The sequence below is a fragment of the Bos taurus genome, chromosome 26, assembly GCF_002263795.3.
Source record: "Bos taurus isolate L1 Dominette 01449 registration number 42190680 breed Hereford chromosome 26, ARS-UCD2.0, whole genome shotgun sequence".
Taxonomy (NCBI): Eukaryota; Metazoa; Chordata; class Mammalia; order Artiodactyla; family Bovidae; genus Bos; species Bos taurus.
This window is the reverse complement of record NC_037353.1, coordinates 16310488-16335392: the sequence shown is the minus strand read 5'-3', so window position 1 is coordinate 16335392 and position 24905 is coordinate 16310488. Positions and strand designations below refer to the sequence as shown.

Genomic DNA, 24905 nt, shown 5'->3' with positions numbered 1-24905 from the left:
ACAGAAGAATTCTACCAAAAATTTAGAGAAGAGCTGACACCAATCCTACTCAAACACTTCCAGAAAATTGCAGAAGAAGGTAAACTTCCAAACTCATTCTATGAGGCCACCATCACCCTAATACCAAAACCTGACAAAGATGCCACAAAAAAAGAAAACTACAGGCCAATATCACTGATGAACTCAGGTGGAAAAATCCTTAGCAAAATTCTAGCAAACAAAATTGAACAACATATTGAAAAGATCATACATCATGACCAAGTGAGCTTTATCCCGTGAATACAAGGATTCTTCAATATCCACAAATCAATCAATGTGATACACCACATTAAAATTTGAAAGATAAAAACCATATGATTATATCAATAGATGCAGAGAAAGCCTTTGAGAAAATTCAACATCCATTTATGATAGAAACTCTCCAGAAAGCAGGAAGAGAAGGAACATACCTCAACATAATAAAAGCTATATATGACAAACCCACAGCAAACATTATCCTCAATGGTGAAAAATTGAAAGCACTTCGAAGCCCTAAAGTCAGGAAAAGGACAAGGGTTCCCACTCTCAACACTACTCTTCAACATAGTTTTGGCCACAGGAATCAGAGCAGAAAAAGAAATAAAAGGAATCTAGATTGGAAAAGAAGAAGTAAAATGCTCACTGTTTGCAGATGACATGATCCTCTACATAGAAAACCCTAAATATGCCACCAAAAAATTACTAGAGCTAATCAATGAAGATAGTAAAATTGCAGGATATAAACTTAACACACAGAAATCCCTTGCATTCCTATACACCAAAAATGAGAAAACAGAAAGAGAACTTAAGGAAACAATTCCATTCACCATTGCAATGAAAAGAATAAAATACTTAGGAATATATCTACCTAAAGAAACTAAAGACCTATATATACAAAACTATAAAGCACTAATGAAAGAAATCAAAGATGACGCAAATAGATGGAGAAATATACTGTGTTCATGGAGTGGAAGAATCAATATAATGAAAATGAGTATGCTACCCCAAGCAATCTATACATTTGATGCAATCCCTATCAAGCTACCAAAGGTATTTTTCAGAGAACTAGAACAAATAATTTCACAATTTGTATGGAAATACAAAAAAACCTCGAATAGCCAAAGCAATCTTAAGAAAGAAGAATGGAACTGGAGGAATCAACCTGCCTGACTTCAGACTATACTACAAAGCTACAGTCATCAAGACAGCATGGTACTGGCACAAAGACAGAAATATAGATCAATGGAACAAAATAAAATAATAAGAGATAAATCCATGCACCTATGGACACCTTATCTTTGACAAAGGAGGCAAGAATATATAATGGAGAAAAGAAAATCTCTTTAACAAGTGGTGCTGGGAAAACTGATCAACCACTTATAAAAGAATGCAACTAGAACACTTTTTAACACCACACACAAAAATAAACTCAAAATGGATTAAAGATCTAAATGTAAAACCAGAAACTATAAAACACCTAGAGGAAAACATAGGCAAAACACTCTCTGACATAAATCACAAGCAGGATCCTCTATGACCCACTTCCCAGAATATTGGAAATAAAAGCAAAAATAAACAAATGGGACCTAATTAAACTTAAAAGCTTTTGCACAACGAAGGAAAGTATAAGCAAAGTGAAAAGACAGCCTTCAGAATGGGAGAAAATAATAGCAAACAAAGCAAATGACAAGGGATTAATCTCAAAAATATACAAGGAAGTCCTGCAGCTGAATTCCAGAAAAATAAATGACCCAATCAAAAAATAGGCCAAAGAACTAAACAAACATTTCTCCAAAGAAGACATACAGATGGCTAACAAACACATGAAAAGATGCTCAACATCACTCATTATCAGAGAAATGCAAATCAAAACCACAATGAGGTACCATCTCACGCTGGTCATAATGGCTGCTATCAAAAAGCCTACAAACAGTAAATGCTGGAGAGGATGTGGAGAAAATGGAACCTTCTTACACTGTTGGTGGGAATGCAAACTAGTACAGCCACTATGGAGAACAGTGTGGAGATTCCACAAAAAAACTGGAAATAGAACTGCTATGTGACCCAGAAATCCCACTGCTGGGCATACACACTGAGGAAACCAGAATTGAAAGAGACACGTGTACCCCAATGTTCATCACAGCACTGTTTTTAATAGCCAGGACATGGAAGCAGCCTAGATGTCCATTGGCAAGTGAATGGATAACAAAGCTGTGGTACATATACACAATGGAGTATTACTCAGCTATTAAAAGAAGGCATTTGAATCAGGTCTAATGAGGTGGATGAAACTGAAACCTATTATACAGAGGGAAGTAAGTCAGAAAGAAAAACATCAATATAGTATATTAATGCATATATATGGAATTTAGAACAATGCTAACAATGACCCTATATGCGAGACAGCATGAGAGACACAGTGTAAAGAAGAGTCTTTTGGACTCTGTGGGAGAAGGCAAGGGTGGGATGATTTGAGAGAATAGGATTTAAATATGTATATTATCATATGTGAAACAGATTGCCAGCCCAGGTTCAAGGCATGAGACAGGGTGCTCAGGGCTGGTGCACTGGGATGACCCTGAGGGATGGGATGAGGAGAGAGGAGGGAGGAGAGTTCAAGATGGGGAACACATGTATACCCATGACTGATTCATGTCAATGTATGGCAAAAACCACTACAATATTGTAAAGTAATTAGCCTCCAATTAAAATAAGTACATTAATTTAAAAAAAAAAAAAACTGAAGCAACTCAACATGCATACACAGGATTTATTTATATTTTATAATAGGAAATTTGTACCTTTTGACCAGGTTCATTCATTTTGACCACTTGCAGTGTCTGGGAGTCATCAATGTTTTCTCTGCATTTATTTATGAGTTTCAGGATTTTATTTTATAGTTCATGTATGGGTAAGATCATATGGTATTTCATTTTCTCTTCCTGATTTACTCTACGAAGCATAATGCCTTCAAGGCACATCTGTGTTATCATAAACGGCAGAATTTCCTTCCTTTTTATGACTATATAATATTCCATTATAAATGGGTTATTTATACGCATAGTTTAAAATGGCAGTTTAAAATGGTTAGATGTAGTGTATGATTTACTTCAGTGTACTACTTTTTATTGTAAAAAGTACAATACCAGAAATTTTCTGGAAATTTTTTTAAAATATCAAGTATTGTACTTTCTAGTTCCTGAATTTCTATTTGGTTCTTTATTATAATGCTCCTCTGATTATTGATATTCCCAATTGTTCTTATACTTCTCTGATATTCTTTAGTTCTTTATATGGTTTCATTCATCTCTCTTAGCATATCTAAAACATGTATCTTATAGGTTTTATCTAGTAAGTTCAGTGTCTGGGCTTCCTCAGCAGTGGCTTGTGTCATTTTTTTTTTTTTTCAGCTGTCAATGGACCATACTTAAGTGTTTTATATATTGTCATGTGGTAACTCTGGAAATAAGATTTTATACTCTTCTAACAATTGCTATTTTTATTTGATGAAGACTGTATGTCCAAGGTCAGGGCAGCGGCCAAGAGGAGCAACCCCACGTCCAAGGAGCCGGCTGCTGTGCGGGCACAGGAGGGCTGAGAGGAGCCACTCCACATTCCAGGTCAGGAGGGGTGACCTCGTCCAAGGTAAGGAGCAGTGGCTGCGCTTTGCTGGAGCAGCTGTGAAGAGATGCCCAACGTCCAAGGTAAGAGAAACCCAATTAAGATGGTAGGTGTTGAGAGAGGGCATCAAAGGGCAGACACACTGAAACCATAAACACAGAAAACTAGCCAATCTGATCACACGGACCACAGCCTTGTCTAACTCAATGAAACTAAGCCATGCCGTGTGGGGCCACCAAAGACAGGAGGGTCATGGTGGAGAGGTCTGACAGAATGTGGTCCACTGGAGAAGGGAATGGCAAACCACTTCAATATTCTTGCCTTGAGAACCCCATGAACTGTATGAAAAGGCAAAATGATAGGATACTGAAAGAGGAACTCCCCAGGTCAGTAGGTGCCCAATATAGAAGATTAGTGGAGAAATAACTCCAGAAAGGATGAAGGGATGGAGCCAAAGCAAAAACAAAACCCAGTTGTGGATGTGACTGGTAATAGAAGCAAGGTCCGATGCTGTAAAGAGCAATATTGCATAGGAACCTGGAATGTCAGGTCCATGAATCAAGGCAAATTGGAGGTGGTCAAAGAGGAGATGGCAAGAGTGAACATTGACATTCTAGGAATCAGCGAGCTAAAATGGACTGGAGTGGGTGAATTTAACTCAGATGACCATTATATCTACTATTGTGGGCAGGAATCCCTTAGGCGAAATGAAGTAGCCATCATATGACCCAGAGGGATGGTACGGGGAGGGAGGGGGAGGGGGTATCTGGATGGGGAGCACGGGTACACCCGTGGTGGATTCATGTTGATGTATGGCAAAAACCAATACAATATTGTACAGTAATTAGCCTCCAATTAAAATAAATAAATTTAAATTAAAAAAAAAAAAAGAGTCTGAAATGCAGTACTTGGATGCAATCTCAAAAATGACAGAATGATCTCTGTTCATTTCCAAGGCAAACCTTTCAATATCACGGTGATCCAAGCCTATGCCCCAACCAGTAACACTGAAGAAGCTGAAGTTGAATGGTTCTATGAAGACCTACAAGACCTTTTAGAACTAACACCCAAAAAAGATGTCCTTTTCATTATAGGGGACTGGAATGCAAAGTAGGAAGTCAAGAAACACCTGGAGTAACAGGCAAATTTGGCCTTGGAATATGGAATGAAGCCTTAAAAAAAAAAAAGGCTTTTTAAGGCTTTTTCTGCCTTAAAAAAAAAAAAAAAAGGATGCATAAAATATATACCATTTTTTCTATCATAAAATTCTTTAATAACAATTCCATTAATTTGGACCCTGTATCCCTGATTCAGCTGCCTTCTGATTACTGTTAACTCCTTGACTGATGCATTTTAATATATGCATATGAGTCAAGAAACACCTGAAGTAACAGGCAAATTTGGCTTTGGAAAAAGGAATGAAGCAGGGTAAAGACTAATACAGTTTTGCCAAGAGAATGCACTGGTCATAGTAAACACCCTCTTCCAACAACACAAGAGAAGACTCTACACAAGGACATCACCAGATGGTCAACACCGATATCAGAATGATTATATTCTTTGCAGCCAAAGATGGAGAAGCTCTATACAGTCAGCAAAAACAAGACTGGGAGCTGACTGTGGCTCAGATCATGAACCCCTTATTGCCAAATTCAGACTTAAATTGAAGAAAGTAGGGAAAACCACTAGACCATTCAGGTATGACCTAAATCAAATCCCTTATGATTATACAGTGGAAGTGAGAAATACATTTAAGGGACTAGATCTGATAGACAGACTGCTTGATGAACTATGGATGGAGGTTCGTGACATTGTACAGGAGACAGGGATCAAGACCACCCCCACGGAAAATAAATGCAAAAAAGCAAAATGGCTGTCTGAGGAGGCATTACAAATAGCTGTGAAAAGAAGAGAAGTGAAAAGCAAAGGAGAAATGGAAAGATATTCCCATTTGAATGCAGAGTTTCAAAGAATAGCAAGGAGACATAAGAAAGCCTTCCTTGGCGATCAGTGCAGAGACATAGAGGAAAACAACAGAAGGGGAAAGACTAGAGATCTCTTCAAGAAAATTAGAGATACCAAGGGAACATTTCATGCAAAGATGGGCTTGATAAAGGACAGAAATGCTATGGACCTAATGGAAGCAGAAGATATTAAGAAGAGGTGGCAAGAATACACAGAAGAACTGTACAAAATAGATCTTCATGACCAAGATAATCACGATGGTGTGATCACTCACCTAGAGCCAGACACCCTGGAGTGTGAACTTAAGTGGGCCTTAGAAAGTGTCAGTATGAACAAAGCTAGAGGAGGTGATGGAATTCCAGTGGAGCTATTTCAAATCCTGAGAGATGATGCTGTGAAAGTGCTGCACTCAATATGCCAGCACATTTGGAAGACTCAGCAGTGGCCACAGGACTGGAAAAGGTCAGTTTGCATTCCAATCCCAAAGAATGCTCAAACTATCGCACAATTGCACTCATCTCACAGGCTAGTAAAGTAACGCTCAAAATTCTCCAAGCCAGGCTTCAGCAATATGTGAACCGTGAACTTCCTGATGTTCAAGCTAGTTTTAGAAAAGGCAGAGGAACCAGAGATCAAATTGCCAACATCTGCTGGATCATCAAAAAAGCAAGAGAGTTCCAGAAAAACATCTATTTCTGCTTTATTGACTATGCCAAAGCCTTTGACTGTGTGGATCACAACAAATTGAGGAATATTCTTAAAGAGATGGGAATATAGAAACTAGGATCACAAGAAACTGGAAAATTCTAAAAGAGATGGCAATACCAGAGCACCTGACCTGGTTCTTGAGAAACCTATATGCAGGTTAGGAAGCAACAGTTAGAACTGGACATGTTTATGATTGTGTTTCTGGGAACAAGTGGCATGTGACTCCAAGTCTCAGTGAGGAAAGTTTACATGTCATTCAATCTGTTCTCCTGCTACCAAACTTGAAATTACATGTGACAGGGCTTTGTCACTTGCCCTCATATTTTGCCGTGTCTTTCAGAGAGAGAGAGACCCCCATAGATCCCTGGGAGATAAAAAAGACACTTGATGCTTCCTCTCTTTCACTCTTTTCTTCATCTGACACCGAATCCCTTTTTCTTGATTTCCTATGGCTAGTAACAGGGAACAGCAGGGTAATGCACTTCACAGGCAAAAGCTCTGATTCTCCCAGACTGGTATCGTCTCTCCTCACCCCCAAAGACTTCTTGCTGACTCTGTGTTCTAAGTGGTCAAAGCAAACCAAGAAATAATATGAATCAAAGGAAGAGAAACCAGCTCTAAAGAAGGTGAACACAGGAGCAGTGCAGGGGAAAGGCTAGATGGGTAGGAAAGTGGAGATTTTCTCTCTTATTCTGGGAATATGGATGTGATTAGTGTTGAAAACTGAGAGATCCCTGTGACAGGGATTTGAGATTCCTATTTCTTTTTTGCCTGTCTCTGGCCCCAACACTTTATCATTGTGAGGCCTTGTCAGAGCTCTGTCCCTTGTATCATTTACAATCTAATCTGTCAACTGTGGGCTTCCCTGATGGCTCAGTGGCAAAAGAACTTGCCAGCCAATGCAGGAGATGTGGATTCAATCCCTGGGTCAGGAAGATCCCCTGGAGAAGGAAATGGCAATCCACTCCAGTATTCTTGCCTGGGAAATCCCATTAACAGAGGAGCCTGGCATGCTACAGTCCACCGGGTTGTAAAGAGTTGGACACAACTTAGTGACTAAACAATAACTGTCAGCTGAGGGGTCTTGAAGAATCAAATAGCTAATGTCATTCCCCAACTTTGAGCCAATAAAACTGAGTCCCCCAAACCAAAAGGTCTCACTGCTGCTGTTAAGTCACTTCAGTCGTGTCCGACTCTGTGCGACCCCATACACGGCAGCCCACCAGGCTCCCCCATCCCTGGGATTCTCCAGGCAAGAACACTGGAGTGGGCTGCCATTTCCCTCTCCAATGCATGAAAGTGAAAAGTGAAAGTGAAGTCACTCAGTTGTGTCCGACTCCTAGTGACCCCATGGACTGCAGCCCACCAGACTCCTCCATCCATGGGATTCTCCAGGCAAGAGTACTGGTAAACTTTATTCATGCACATAAAAATTGTTCTCCTAGTCCCTTCTGAAAGGAAGTACAGCAGATGTAGTTCAGGAAAGATTAACCATAACTTTAATAATATGAACTGGACACATGATATTATCATTCAAAGCCTTAATATAATGAAACACCCTAATTGAGACTTCCCTTGGTATTTACTATGGGCCTGTATTGATCTATTGCTATGAGATTAGAAAGAATAAAAAACAACAACAACAACAACAACAAAAGAACTGGACATGGAACAACAGACTGGTTCCAAACAGGAAAAGGAGTACGTCAAGGCTGTATATTGTCACCCTGCTTATTTAACTTATATGTAGAGTACATCATGAGAAATGCTGGGCTGGAGGAAGCACAAGCTGGACTCAAGACTGCCAGGAGAAATATCAATAACCTCAGATATGCAGATGACACCACCCTTATGGCAGAAAGTGAAGAGGAACTAAAAAGCCTCTTGATGAAAGTGAAAGAGGAGTGTGAAAAAGTTGACTTAAAGCTCAACATTCAGAAAACGAAGATCATGGCATCAGGTCCCATCACTTCATGGCAAATAGATGGGGAAACAGTGGAAACAGTGTCAGACTTTATTTTTTGGGGCTCCAAAATCACTGCAGATGGTGATTGCGGCCCTAAAATGAACAGATGCTTACTCCTTGGAAGGAACGTTATGACCAACCTAGATAGCATATTCAAAAGCAGAGACATTACTTTGCCAACAAAGGTCCGTCTAGTCAAGGCTATGGTTTTTCCAGTGGTCATGTATGGATGTGAGAGTTGGACTGTGAGGAAAGTTGAGCACCGAAGAATTGATGCTTTTGAACTGTGGTGTTGGAGAAGACTCTTGAGAGTCCCTTGGACTGCAAGGAGATCCAACCAGTCCATCCTAAAGGAGACCAGTCCTGGGTATTCTTCGGAAGGGCTGATGCTGAGGCTGAAACTCCAGTACTTTGGCCACTTCATGCGAAGAGTTGACTCGTTGGAAAAGACCCTGATGCTGGAGGGATTGGGAGGGGGAGGGAAAGGGACGACAGAGGATGAGATGGCTGGATGGCATCACCGACTCGATTCACATGAGTTTGGGTGAACTCTGGGAGTTGGTGATGGACTTGGAGGCCTGGTGTAACATGATTCATGTAACATGATTCATGAACATGATTCATGAATCATGTAACATGATTCATAGGGTTGCAAAAAGTCAGACATGGCTGAGCGACTGAACTGAACTGAACTGAACTGTATTCATTCATGTAGTAACTTTTCCAGATTAATTTTGCCAAGACTACTTTCTTATCCTGTGTAGTCACTTGCCTCTCTGTTATCTCCATAGTTAGATAGTGAACTTACAGAGATTCTCTTAAATACCTGAACCTAAGTATAAATAGGAAAAGAAGGGATTCTCTCAATATTTTCAGTGTTCTCTGCGCCAGCCTGTCTGAGATCCAACCACACAATCCCAATGTAGAAGAATATGGTCCAGTTTCCTACTCTGAGATCCATTGGCTGCACCACAAACATAGTCCACACTTCCTACAACTCTCGGCCTTGGAACTGGGTTGTGAAGAATGTTAGGCAGCATGTGAAATGTCATATATCAGACATTTTTATTTAAGTACATTGGTTGCATTAGACTAGTGTCTAACTAGTTTCCAGAGTACTAACATCGTTTCTCACTCTGTCCTTAGACAATAGCTGTTTCAGTAGAGGAAGTTTCTGAAACAACTTCTCTGCCTTCTTTGTTACATTAATCCAGTGATGCTATCATAACAATACTGACTTTTGATCTATGTCAAGAAAGGTTTTTTTAATTTATATGTTTTCTTTTATTTCTTTCAATACTGTTTTAACAATTCCTTTCAGCAGTGTTTTGTGTAATCTAATAAAGATAGGCTGTGTACACATAACCACTTTATCTCTAAATCCAACTCAAGAAATAGAAATACTAATATTGTTTTATGAGTGCACTGCTTTTCTTTAGATTTGTACTGCTTTTCTTTAGATTAATTTTGAATTGACAAGCTCATATCTTGTGTGAAGCCAAGGGCAATGATACTTTTTCTAACAAGTACACACATTCAGATTGTTTAGTCTGCCTTGAATGCATTTATTACTTAATATTAGACATGGCATTGGACCCCTGGAGATTGCAAATGCATCCTAAAATTAATACTGGCCTAGGGATGGTTTTGCAAAAAAATACTTTTTTGCATGTTAACAATTCCTTCTATTTAGTATTTGAAACTGTCTCGTTGTTGTCTATTCTATGTACCATCATCTATCTCCTCAGTCCTAAACCAATATTCCTTGTACTTCAAGTGCTTTTTCTCTCCCAGTTTCCAAGTGACAAGAGCTCTATTCCATTAGTCTGTCAGTCTTGGCATTTGCTTTACCCCCTGTCTGTCCTTTTGCCTTAAGGACAGTGAATGTCCCAAATTTTCGTCTTCATGAACGTAGTGGCAATTCAGATTGTATGTTTCAATTCATTCTATATTTGTTTCCTAGATCAAACTGTTCATTGCATTGCATGAGGAATACAATTGTGATGGCCCTGTATGGTCTTTGTGAATCCATTCACTCACTGTCATTCATTTTAAGTTGTGCTACAATATTAGCCTTTGCAAAATTTCAATTTCATAGTGAATACATAGACAATTTGAGGTTTATATACATTTTTAACAAAGAAAAGAATTATGAAATGTTAATTCAGGCTTATAACATCCTTTATAATATGGCCCTAAGTTAGCTATTTCTAATAATTAAGATTGTGTTCATCTAAAAATAAGAGAAAAGTTGTTAACAGTGGCTTTAACAAATAGTGGGTTTAATTGCCTCATATACAGAGTCTTGTCATGTGTCAATATAGGGATACTATAGTAGCCCCAAAACATATGAGTTTTAAATGCCTTCCATTTTTCTTTACCCATTCTTAATATATAGGCCCCATTTGATGGTAACATCCTCTTGTCCCAAGATCATGTGTACCTTATCAACTTTTCAAATACTTGTTTTTTTTTTTTAATTTTATTGAAGTATAATTGATTTACAATGTTATGCTAGTTTCAGGTGAACAGCAAGGTGAATCAGTTGTGAATATACATATATCCACTCTTTTTAAGATTATTTCCCCATATAGGCCATTATAGACTATTGAATAGATTTCCCTGTATTATACAGTAGTCCTTATTAATTATCTATTTTATATATAGTAGTGTGTATGTGTCTGTCCCAATCTCATGATTTATCCCTAGCCCCCACCTCCAGCCCCATCCCCTGGTAACTATAAGTTTATATTTTACATCCATGACTCTATTTCTGTTTTGTAGATAAGTTCATTTGCACCCTTTTTAAAATTCCAAATAAAAGCAATATCATATATTATTTGTCTTTCTCTGACCTACTTCACTCAGTATGGTGATCTCTAGGTCCATCCATGTTGTGCACATGGCATTATTTCACTCTTTTTAATGGCTGAATATTATTTCATTGTCTATATTTACCACATCTTATTTATCCCTTCCTCTGTTGATTTAGGTTACTTCCTGTCCTGGCTGTTCTAAATAATGCTGCAATGAACATTGGGGTACATGTATCTTTTTGAATTGTGGTTTGGTATTCTCCAGGTATATGCCCACGAGTGCGATTGCTGGGTCATATGGTAGTTCTATTTTTAGTTTTCTGAGGAACTTTCATACTGTTCTCCATAGCGAATATACCAATTTACATTCTTACCAACAGTGTAAGAAGGTTCCCTTTTCTCCACACTTTCTCCAGCCTTTATTGATGGTAGGTTTTTTTTGATGATGGCCATTCTGACTGGTGTGAGATGATACTCCATTGTAGTTCTGATTTACATTTCTCTAATAGTTTGTGATGTTGAGCATCTTTTCTTGTACCTCTTGGCCATCTGTATATCTTCTTTGGAGAAATGTCTCTTCATATCTTGTGTCCATTTTTTAAATTTGTTTTTTGATACTCAGTTGCATGAGCTCCTTGTGTATTTTAGAAATTAATACTTTGACAGTTGCTTCATTTGCAAATACATTCTGCCATTCTGAGGGTTACCTTTCCATCTTGTTTATGGTTTCCTTTGCTGTGCAAAAACTTTTAAGTTTAATTCAGTTCCATTTATTTTTTTTTTGTTTGTTTGTTTTTATTTCCATTACTCTAGGAGGTGAATCAAAAAAGATCTTGCTGTGATTTACATCAATGTTCTACCTATGTTTTCCTCTAAGAGTTCCATAGTATCCGGCCTTATGCTGAGATGGTAAAAAATCTGCCTGCAATGCGGGAGACCTGAGTTCAGTCTCTGGATAGGGAAGATCCCCTGGAGAAGGGCATGGCAACCCACGTCAGTATTCTTGCCTGCAGAATTCCATGGGCAGAGGAACCTGGTAGGCTACAGTCAATGGGATGACAAAGAGTCAAACATGACAGAGTGACTTACACAAACAATCCATTCTGAGTTTATTTTTGTGTATAGTGTTAGGGAGTGTTCTAATTTTATTAGTTTACATATAGCTGTTCAATTTCCCCAGCACCACTTATTGAAGAAGCTGTCTTTTCTCCATTGTGCATTCTTGCCTTCTCTGTCATAGATTTGGTAACCATAGGTCCGTGGGGTTATTTTTGTACTTTCTACCCTATTTCATTGATATATATTTCTGTTTTTGTACCAGCACCATACTGTCTTGATTACTGTAACTTTGTAGTATAGCCTGAGGTCAGCGTGCTTGACTCTTCCAGCTCTGTTGTTCTTTTTCAAGGTTGCATTGGCTGTTTGGGGTCTTTTGTGTTTCCATACAAATTGTAAAATTTTGTTCTAATTCTGTGAAAAATGCCTTGTTGACTTGGTAGGGGTTGCATTGAATTGTAGATTGCTTTGGGCAGTAAAGTAATTTTCATAATATTGATTCTTCTAATCCATGATCATGGTGTATCTTTCCATCTGTTTGTGTCATCTTTGATTTATTTCATCAGTATCTTATAGTTTTCTGAGTACAGGTCTTTTGCCTCCTCCTGCTGCTGCTGCTGCTATGTCGCTTCAATCGTGTCCGACTCTGTGTGACCCCATAGACGGCAGCCCACCAGGCTCCCCTGTCCCTGGGATTCTCCAGGCAAGACACTGGAGTGGGTTGCCATTTCCTTCTTCAATGCATGAAAGTGAAAAGTGAAACTGAAGTTGCTCAGTCGTGTCCGACTCCTAGTGACCCCATGGACTGCAGCCTACCAGGCTTCTCTGTCCATGGGATTTTTCCAGGCAAGAGTACTGGAGTGGGGTGCCATTGCCTTCTCTGCTTTTGCTTCCTAGGGTACGTTTATTCCGAGGTACTTTATTCTTTTTGATGTGATGGTAAACGAGATTTGATCCTTGATTTCTCTTTCTGATCTTTTGTTGTTAGTGTATAAGAATTCAGAATATTTCTGCATATTAGTTTTGTATCCTCCAACTGTACCACATTCATTGATGAGCTTTAGTAGTTTTCTGGTAGCATCTTTAGGATTTTCTATGTATAGTATCATGTCATCTGCAAACAATGACAGTTTTACTTCTTTTCCAGTTTGAATTCCTTTTATTTCTTTGTCTTCTCTGATTGCCCTAGCTAGAACTTCAAAAACTATGTTGAATAGTAGTGCCAAGAGTGGACATCCTTATCTTGTTCCTGGTCTTAGAGAAAATGCTTTCCATTTTTCACCATTGAGAATGATATTTGCTGTGTATTTGTCATATATAGCCTTTATTATGTTGAGGTAGGTTCCCTCTATGCTCACTTTTTGGAGAGTTTTTAATCATCAATGGGTGTGGAATTTTTTTAAAAGCTTTTTCTGTATCTATTGAGATGATCATATGGTTTTTATTCTTCAGTTTTTTTAATATGATACATCATATTGATTGATTTGTGTATACTGAAGAATCCTTGCATCCCTGGGATAAATCCCATTTGATCATGCACGGTATGTGATCCTCTTGATGAGTTGGTTTCAGTTTGATGGTAAAAAATTGAGAATTTTTGCGTCTATGTTCATCAGTGATATTGGCCTATAATTTTTTTTGTATGATATCTTCCTGTTGTTTGGTGTCAGGACAATGGTGGCCTGAGAGAATGAACTTGAGAGTGTTCCTTCCTCTGCAATTTTTGGGAAGAATTTCAGAAGGGTAGATGTTAACTCTTCTCTGAATGTTTGATAGAATTCAGCTGTGAAGCCATCTGGTGCTGGACTTTTGTTTGTTAGAAGATTCTTAGCCACAGTTTAGTTTCAGTACTTGTGTTGATTTGTTCATATTTTCTATTTCTTCCTGGTTCAGTCTTGGAAGGTTGTACTTTTCTAACCATTTGTCCATTTCTATGTTGTCCATTTCATTGACATACAATTTCTGATAGTAGTCATTCTGATCCTCTTGGTGTTTCTATGGTGTCCCATGTAACTTATCTTTTTATTTATAATTTTATTGATTTGAGTTTTTTTGTGTTTTTTTCCTTGATAAGTCTGTCTAAAGGTTTATCAATTTTGTTTATCTTCTCAAAGAATCAGCTTTGGTTTAATTGGCCTTTGTTATTCTTTTATTTATCTCTGTTTCATTTAATTCTGCTCTAATCTTTATGATTTTTTCCTTCTACTAATTTTGGTTTCTGTTTGTTCTTCTTTCTTTAGTTACTTTAGGTGTAAAGATAGGTTGTTTATTTGTGATTTTTCATGTTTGTTGAGGTAAGACTGTATTGCTATAAAATTCCCTCTTAGAACTGCTTTGTTGCATTCCATAGATTTTGGATTGTCGTTTTTTGAGGTAATTTGTCTCTAGGCATTTTTTATTTCCTCTTTCATTTCTTCCGTGATGAATTGGTTATTTAGTATTATATTGTTTAGCCTCCATGTGTTTGTGTTTTTTCCAGTTTTTCCAGTGCTAGATTTCTGATTTCATAGCCTTGTCGTCAGAAAAGATGTTTGATATGATTTCAGTTTTCTTAGATTTACTGAGTTTTGATTTGTGATCTATCCTGTAGAATGTTCCACGTGCCTTTAGAAGAAAGTGTATATTGTTGCCTTTGGATGGATTGTTCTATAAATATCAATTAAGTCTATCTGGTCTACTGGGTCATTTAAAGCTTGTGTTTCCTTCTTAAATTTCTGTCTGGATAATCTGTCCATTGCTGTAAGTGGAGCGTTAAAGTCTCCCAATACTATTGTGTTACTGTCAAATTCCCCTTTTATGGCTATTCAGTTCAGTTCAGTTGCTCAGTCTTGTCCGATTCTTTGCGACCCCATGAATCGCAGCACACCAGGCCTCCCTGTCTATTACCAACTGCCACAGTCTACCCAAACCCATGTCCATCCATTCAGTGATGCCATCCAGCCATCTCATCCTCTGTCATTCCCTTCTTCTCCTGTCCCCAATCCCTCCCAGCATCAGAGTCTTTTCCAATGAGTCAACTCTTCGCATGAGGTGGCCAAAGTATTGGAGTTTCAGCTTTAGCATCATTCCTTCCAAAGAAATCCCAGGGCTGATCTCCTTCAGAATGGACTGGTTGGATCTCCTTGCAGTCCAAGGGACTCTCAAGAGTCTTCTCCAACACCACAGTTCAAAGCAATTCTTCAGTGCTCAGCTTTCTTCACAGTCCAACTCACACATTCATACATGACCACTGGAAAAACCATGGCCTTGACCAGACGGACCTTTGTTGGCAAAGTAATGTCTCTGGTTTTCAATATGCTGTCTAGTTTGGTCATAACTTTCCTTCCAAGAAGTAAGCGTCTTTTAATTTCATGGCTGCAATCACCATCTGCAGTGATTTTGGAGCCCAAAAAAATAAAGTCTGACACTGTTTCCACTGTTTCTCCATCTATTTGATATGAAGTGATGGGACCAGATGCCATGATCTTCATTTTCTGAATGTTGAGCTTTAAGCCAACTTTTTCACTCTCCTCTTTCACTTTCATCAAGAGGCTTTTTAGTTCCTCTTTGCTTTCTGCCATAAGGGTGGTGTCATCTGCTTATCTGAGGTTATTGATATTTCTCCCGACAATCTTGATTCCAGCGTGTGCTTCTTCCAGTCCAACAGAAATAAATGTTTTTCTGGAACTCTCTTGCTTTTTCCATGATCCAGCGGGTGTTGGCAATTTGATCTCTGGTTCCTCTGCCTTTTCTAAAACCAGCGTGAACATCTGGAAGTTCATAGCTCACGTATTGCTGAAGCCTGGCTTGGAGAATTTTGAGCAATACTTTACTAGCATATGAGATGAGTGCAATTATGCGGTAGTTTGAGCATGCTTTGGGATTGGAATGAAACTGACCTTTTCCAGTCCTGTGGCCACTGCTAAGTTTTCCAAATTTGCTGGCATATTGAGTGCAGCATTTTCTTTATATATGATGCTGGCTTCTGCTGGCTTAAGAAGCCTATGTTGGCTTCATATATGATTACAATTGCTAGATCTTCTTCTTGGTTTGATCCCATGGTCATTGTGTAATATCCTTCCTTGTCTCTTGTAACAGTCTTAGTTTTATTATTTTTTGTTTGTTTGTTTGACTGCCCCAGGTCTTAGTTTTGGCATGAGAAGTCTATTTGGTCTAAATGAGTATTGCTACTCCAGTTTTCTTTTGATTTCCATTTGTATTGAGTATCTTTTTCCATCCCTTCCCTCTCATTCTGTCAAATACTTGTTTTAAGTAAGAAGAAGAGGATGTGTACCATTAGCCTTCTACTTATATCTTATTGGCAAAAACGAAGCTGCATAGCCTACCTAAATGCAAAAGAGGTTGTTGAGTGTAACTTTTTAAGCAAGTGAGGAATAAGATAGAGAAAATGATGTCTGAGTCAACAGATCTACAGTAGTTGTGTTTTACTGTACAGTAGTTTTTATCTTGGGCTTTCCTAGTGGCCGAGTGGTAAAGAATCTGTCTGCCAATGCAGGAGACACGGGTTCGATCCTGGGTTGGGAAGATCCCCTGGAGAAGGAATTGGTAGTACTGCTCCAGTATTCATGCCTGGGATATCCCATGGATAGAGGAGTCTGGTGAGCTATAGTTCATGGGGTCGCAAAGAATCAAACATGACTTAGTGACTAAAAAGCAACAATTTTTTTTCTATAAATGCACCTTTGTTTATATGTTGCTTTAACTTTAAAGGGCTTCCCTTGTGGCTCAGTTGGTAAGGAATCCACCTGCAATGCGGGAGACCTGGTTTCTATCCCTCGGTTGGGAAGATCCCCTGGAGAAAGGGAAGGCTACCCACTTCAGTATTCTGGCCTGGAGAATTCCATGGGCTGTATATATATTCCATGGGGTAGCAAGGAGTCGAACTCAACTAAGTGACTTTCATTTTCACTTTCTTAACTTTAAAACACTATGAGCTATTTTGGATTAACTGCAATTCTGGTAAATTAGGTTGTCAAACAGTGTTATCAAATCATTCCTAGGAAAAACACAATCAAGAATTGGAATTTACTGTTGAAAACTTGATGATCACTGTATCTGATTTGTTTGGAGCTGGGACAGAGATGACAAGCACCACTCTGAGATATGGGCTCCTCCTGCTGCTGAAGCACCCAGAGGTCACAGGTATGATACATGGTGGGCATAGTGTCTTCAGTAGAGATGATAGAAACATGCTTTAATGTATTGCACTTTGTTTCTCTCAGAGAATTATTTAAATCTCTGTTTGAGCAGCTTAATTTTTTCAGATTTAATGAACAGATGGTAATGGGGGCATCTTTATATAATACAGGAGGATGACAGAGAGGAGTGAAGACACTGTGAATAATAGGAACATCAACACAGCAGCGTCTGGATTTCACGAGGTCATGTGTAACAGCCATGGCCAGCATGAATCATCTTGGAGCTGCATACTGGTTTTATTATGGAAAGACACTCTGATGTTCCCTCATTGTAAAAATGCAGTGTTCGAAAGCCCAGATGGGCAGAATTCCCACGCCGATCTAGTGCTTCCATCTAGTGCTTATGACTATGCCTCCCAATGCAGGGGTATGGAATCAATCCCTGTTCACGGAACCGACGTCCCACATGCTGCAGGGTGTGCCCAAAAATTTAAAAAAAAAAAAGAGAGCCAGGGATGGGAAAACGGTAACTCTCCTTATTGAAGCATAATTGGAAATTGTAAAAATTTAGTGAGGTTGCCTGATATAATTTCCACAGTCTAGGAAGTTCTCTAACAAGTTAGATTCACAAGAAATTGGCTTAAGATATGTATATAAAGAAATTGTATTACTCCATAAGTTTTTTTTTCCAGAAAAATGGTTATTGCCAAAATACACATTTGAGGGGTTGGCAATTTCATCTTTCATAAAGAACTTTTTGTTAGAAATTAACTTTTAAAGGCTTGTGGTTATGCATAGCTGCTTAGAAATACATTTCATCTTGTTTAGTGTCAGAATACCACTAAAATGACTATAACCAATAACATATGAGAATTAGCCTTTTAAAGTTGGAGAAGAGGATGTCAGGAAGCAGCTAACAAATATTCAACAAATTTCTGAAACACAGAGAGCATATTGAGAGGTGATAATGAAGTCAGTAGAGAGGATGAAGTTAATAGCCTAAATGTCAGAGTAGGAGGCTGTATAATGAGGAGAAGTCATTTACATTCTTAGAATCCTGTAAGGTTCTATATTTGGAAGTACTTCATTTCAAAAATGATAGAAGGAGACATAGTCTGATAAAGGTAGCTCTCCCAGCCACGACTTTTTGATAACTCCTTTCATCAGTTAACTTTATTTCTCTAATAGGATGAGAGAGGTTTGCTGTATAGAGAAAGGGAATCTAAGAAGCACTCAGGACACTGGCAGAGACAGGAGAAAAGACTGAGGTCACAGCATAGAGGAAAGGTTAGGGAAGAATCCTCTTCTTAAATTCAGAGATTCTTAGTTCCTTTCTCCATCCTGCTTCCTGAAATTCAGCAGCCAGAGGAAAACTCCAGAGAGTGAGGACTCTGGAGAAAAGTCTTCCAAGTTTTGCTATGTAGACAGAAAATTCTCTCAACATGTCTAACAGAGTGAATGAAATAAAAACATCCACCCCAATTCACTGGATTGTGAGATATCAGAACACCAGGATAAAAGAGAAAATCACAAAAACTTTCAAAGAGATGTAGCAAATCATAGATAAAGATCAGAGTTCACAACAGCATCATATTTAAGAACAACTATCAAACTGGGTATTTATTTTTTAAAAGATATTTTTAGACCTGTATGTTTGACAAAACTTTTACACACTTTTCCTTTTCTCATCCAAATGCCTGAAATCATGTCAGAGGAAGTCATGGGCTCCATGAATTTGGAAACCTCGTGAAAGAGAACGAAAGTGTCAGTACTGTTGCTAGAGAGCAGGCCTGGAAAATATCTTCTTCTAAATGGATTAGATGGATAAAGCAGGGATGAGGGGATACACCAAAACAAAAGAGAGGTGATGAAGTATATTTGTGGCTTATAAATAATAGGGTACTTATTATTCAGAGTTTGAAACATCTTTGGAAATAATCCTAAATCAAACTACAGAGTATTATTCAAAATACAGATATTATGGATTGGTTAGGTCCAAGAAAGTACCAAATATGAAGCACAATCATAATTGTTTTACTGGGGGCATTGTTTATTTAGCCAGAATAATGTTAAAATGAATATTCTAGCAGTCAAAATTTGTGGTGTAAATATATTGGGGACTTGGATTAAAGGGATTTGTTTGTGTATATTTTGTATGAGGTGGGGATGGAGATATAAATTCTCTACTCTCATACCAATAAATCAGATAGTTTATAAAAATTGGTAAATAATAAATAGAGACAGAGAATCATTATTTAGAAACAGGACATGAATTTCTAAAAGAAACTGCTAAAATGCTGAAAGTGGTGGCATTTGGTGATTGGAGGATGAAGTGAGTATCATTGCAAACTGCACACACACAATACACAACACAAAACAGATATATTATAATTTAACTTTTTAATCCATATTATTTTAATATAAAATTAATATTTAATTCTTGTTTTTTTCTTCAAGGACTATAATTTCTTGACTTTATGTTGTTTATATTTGAAACATTTCATCATTTCTCTTTGTTTTATCACATATGCTAATATAGAGGTATGTATAGATGCGTCTTAAGCCTTGTTTGTAAGAGACTTATATGTGTATTATGGCCGTTATCTCTCTATATTTAGGTGCATTTCTGGACATATAGTTTATGTGTCTATGATGTTGGGACACCTTCATAATGCCTCACATATCTGAATTGGTATGGAAATGTGGTGTGCATTTTCCTCTTTCTCCATCATTCTTATTTACCTCTTATCAGCTAAGTTCCAGGAAGAGATTGATCATATGATTGGCAGAGACCAGAGCCCCTGCATGCAGGACAGAAGCCACATGCCCTATGTGGATGCTGTGGTCCACGAGATCCAGAGATATATTGACTTGATATCCCCACCAACCTGCCCCTTGCAGTGACCCATGACGTTAAATTCAGAAACTACCTCATCCCCAAGGTAAGATTGCTTTCTCTTATAGTAACCTCACTGGTCTTGAAGTTCTTATTTACAAAAATATGGGTACAAACATCGATGAACACAAAGTGAGAGAAGTAAAAATAATCACGTGTGTGGTGGCTTGATGGGTTGTGTGTTGTTTCCAGTTTAGTCTGTAAAGCTTTATAACAGATTTTGACAGGTAGTAACGCAAGACTTCCACATTTTTTTCTGTTTCTTTTATATTGTTTGGTTAACCATTGCTGTCCACATTGAATGTTAGTATCAATTTGTCAAAACACTCTGCTGGACTTTTTAACCAGGTGCCATTTTAGATCAGTTTGGAAAGATTTAATATCATTAAGGGATTCCCTGGTGGCTCAGCCAGTAAAGAATCTGCCCACAATGTGGGAGACCTAGATTCAATCCATGAGACAGGAAAAAGGAATGACAACCCACTCCAGTATTCTTGCCTGGAGAATCCCATGGACAGAGGAGCCTGGCAGTCTACAGTCCATGAGGTCACAAAGAATTGGACACAACTGAGTGACTCTCACACACACACACACACACACACAACATCGTGACACACTGAATCTTGCAATTAATGAATGTGATATAGTCTCCCTATTTTAAAGGGCTTTATTTAACTTTATTCAATAATTTTTTCAGACATTGTTTTGCATGTTTTTTTGTTTGTTTTTAGTTTTCCAAAGGTGGTTATTGTTGTTGTTATAATTTTTTAATGACTTTTCCATTTTTTATCTGGAATATGGAAATACAATTGATTTTATCATTTTGATATGCTTATATCTAGCAACCTTGCTAATTTTAATATCATTTTGAAAAATCTGTCTCTGGCTAATTGTGATTACTATATATATTATCCTGCTGTCTGGATTAATATCTTTTTTTTCATCTTTATTTCATTTCTGATCTGAAGGAGAGAGAAGGTTAACATCTCACTATTGGGAATGACTATGAGGGCTACTCCAATTCTTCTAAGGGATTCTTGTCTGCAGTAGCAGATATAATGGTCATCTGAATTAAATTCACCCATTAGGTCCATTTTAGTTCACTGATTCCTAAAATGTCGACGAGGGCCTGACCTGCGTGGAGCTCTTTTTATTCTTGACCACAATTTTACAAAAATTTACCTTGAAATCTGTGGTTGATCCAAAGGACATTGACACCACCCCAATTGTCAATAGGTTATTTTCTGTGCCACCTCCTTACTAGCTGTTTCATTCCTGTGTGAAGAATGTTAGATCATCTGGCTTCTTCAGTGATGCTGTCTTCAACTCCCTCTCATCTGCGGCATCATTCATCTGCTTCCCATCATCTTTTCTGAGAGTGCCTGCTCTAACCTCTCCTCATTGATTGTGCAGTTTCACTGCAGAAATATACCTTCTCTTCTTCTTATTCTGTAACATCTGTATTGGCCACTATGTTTGTAAATAAAATATTGAATTGTTCTATGTGCATAGTACTATGTGAAAATGTTAATCACTGAGTAGCGTCTGACTCTTTGCCATCCATTAGGCTCCTCTGTCCATGGAATTCTCCAGACAAGTATACTGGAGTGGGTAGTCAGTCCCTTCTCCAGGGGATCTTCCATACAAAATTAAAAAAGAAGATTTGTGTGTATCAATACAGAGTTATTTCTCCTATGTATATTCCTTAAAAAACTAAAAAATAATAGAGATACCATGGGAACATTTCTTGCAAAGATAGGCACAATAAAGGACAGAAATGGTATGGACCTAACAGAAGCAGAAGAAATGAAGAAGAGGTGGCAAGCATACACAGAAAACTATACAAAAAAGATCTTCATGACCCAGTAATCATGATGGTGATAATTCACCTAGAGCCAGACATCCTGGAATGTGAAGTCAAGTAGGCCTTAGGAAGCACCACTATGACAAAGCTACTGGATGTGATGGAATCCCAGTTGAGCTATTTCAAATCCCAAAAGATGATGCTGTGAAAGTGCTGCACCCAATATGCCAGTAAATTTGGAAAAGTCAGCAGTGGCCACAGGACTGGAAAAGGTCAGTTTTCATTCCAATCCCAAAGAAAGGCAATGCCAAAGAATATTCAAACTACCACACAAACGCACTTATGTCCCACGCTAGGAAAGTAATTGGAGAAGGCAATGGCAACCCATCCCAGTACTCTCACCTGGAAAATCCCATGGACAGAGGAGCCTGGTAGGCTGCAGTCCATGAGGTCGCTAAAAGTCGAACACGACTGAGAGACTTCACTTTTATTTTTCACTTTCATACATTGGAGAAGGAAATGACAACCTGCTCCTGTGTCCTTGCCTGGAGAATCCCAGGGACGGGGGAGCATGGTGGGCTGCTGTCTACAGGGTTGCACAGAGTCGGACACGACTGAAGTGACTTAGCAGGAAAGTGATGCTCAAAATTCTCCAAGCCAGGCTTCAACAGTACGTGAGCTGTGAACTTCCAGATGTTCAAGCTGGATTTAAAAAGGCAGAGGAACTAGAGATCAAATTGCCAACATCTGTTGGATCATTAAAAAAGCAAGAGAATTCCAGAAAATCATCTATGTCTGCTTTATTGACTATAGCAAAGCTTTTGACTGTGTGGATCACAACAAACTGTGGAAAATTCTGAAAGAGATGGGAATACCAGACCACCTGACCTGCCTCCTGACAAATCTGTATGCAGGTCAGGAAGCAACGGTTAGAACTGGACATGGAACAATAGACTGGCTCCAAATCAGGAAAAGAGTACATCAAGGCTGTGAATTGTGGCCCTGCTTATTTAACTTGTATACAGAGTACATCATGAGAAATGCTGGACTGGATCAAGCACAAGCTGAAATAAAGATGCTGGGAGAAATATCAATAACCTCAGATATGCAAATGACACCGCCCTTATGGCAGAAAGTGAAGAAGAACTAAAGAGCCTCTTGATGAAGGTGAAAGAGGAGAGTGAAAAAGTTGGCTTAAAGCTCAGCATTCAGAAAACTAAGATCATGGCATCTGGTCCCATCACTTCATGGCAAATAGATGGGAAACAGTGGAAACAGTGGCTGACTTTATTTTGGGGGGCTCCAAAATCACTGCAGATTGTTACTGTGAAATTAAAAGACGCTTACTCCTTGGAAGGAAAGTTATGACCAACCTAGACAGCATATTCAAAAGCAGAGACATTACTTTGCCAACAAAGGTTCATGTAGTAAAGGCTCTGGTTTTTCCAGTATTCATGTACGGATGTGAGAATTGGACTGTGAAGAAAGCTGAGTGCCAAAGAATTGATGCTTTTGAACTGTGCTGTTGGAGAAGACTCTTGAGAGTCCCTTGGACTGCAGGGAGATCCAACCAGTCTATTCTAAAGGAGATCAGTCCTGGGTGTTCTTTGGAAGGACTGATGCTAAAGCTGAAACTCCAATACTTTGGCCACCTCCTGCGAAGAGTTGACTCATTGGAAAAGACTCTGATGCTGGGAGGGATTGGGGGCAGGAGAAAGGAAAGACAGAGGATGAGATGGCTGGATGGCATCACCGACTCAACGGATGTGAGTTTGAGAGAACTCCGGGAGTTGGTGATAGACAGGGAGGCCTGGCGTGCTGCAATTTATGGGGTCGCAAAGAGTCGGACATGACTGAGCGGCTGAACTGAACTGAACTGATATTTAGAGAGTTTTTCTTGTGATATATTTAACACTAGGATATGTTATCCTTGAAAATGAAAGGTTTTAAAATATTTTACTGTACATCTGTGGCGGATTCATGTTGATGTATGCCAAAACCAATACAATATTGTAAAGTAATTAGCCTCCAATTAAAATAAATACATTTATATTAAAAAATTAAAAAATAAAAAGCAGAGACGTTACCAACAAAAAAATAAATAAATAAAATATTTTACTGTACCATGCTAGAGTTACAGATACAGCTACATAAAATAGCTAATGATGATATGTTTCAGTTCAGTCAGTTCAGTAGCTCAGTCACGTCCAACTCTTTGTGACCGCATGGACTGCAGCACCCCAGGCTTCCCTGTCCATCACCAACCCCCAGAGCCTACTCAAACTCATGTCCATCACTTCAGTGATGCCATCCAACCATCTCATCCTCTGTTGTCCCCTTCTCCTCCCACCTTCAATCTTTCCCAGCATCAGGGTCTTCCCAAATGAGTCAGTTCTTTGCATCAGGTGGCCAAAATATTGGAGTTTCAGCTTCAGCATCAGTCCTTCTAATGATTATTCAGGACTGATTTCCTTTAGGATGGACTGGTTGGATCTCCTTGCTGTCCAAAAGACTCTCAAGAGTTTTCTCCAACACCACAGTTCAAAAGCATCAATTCTTTGGCTCTCAGCCTTGTATATAGTCCAACTCTCACATTCATACATGACTACTGAAAAACCATAGCTTTGACTAGACAGATCTTTGTTGGTAAAGTATGTCTCTGCTTTTGAATATGCTGTCTAGGTTGGTCATAACTTTCCTTCCAAGGAGCAAGCATCTTTTAATTTCATGGCTGCAATCACCATCTTCAGTGATTTTGGAGCCCAAAAAAATAAAGTCTCTCACTGTTTCCATTGTTTCCCCATCTATTTGACATGAAGTGATGGGATCGGATGCCATGATCTTAGTTTTCTGCATGTTGAGTTTTAAGGCAACTTTTTCACTCTCACTTTTCACTTTCATCAAGAGGCTCTTTAGT

General features: G+C 38.6%; 1 pseudogene; it reads left to right on the top strand.

Annotated features, from left to right (window-relative positions):
* LOC100847963 (cytochrome P450 2C42-like) overlaps positions 1-24111 on the top strand; it is a 36861-nt pseudogene extending 12750 nt beyond the window's left edge.
* Positions 24112-24905: the final 794 nt, after the last annotated feature.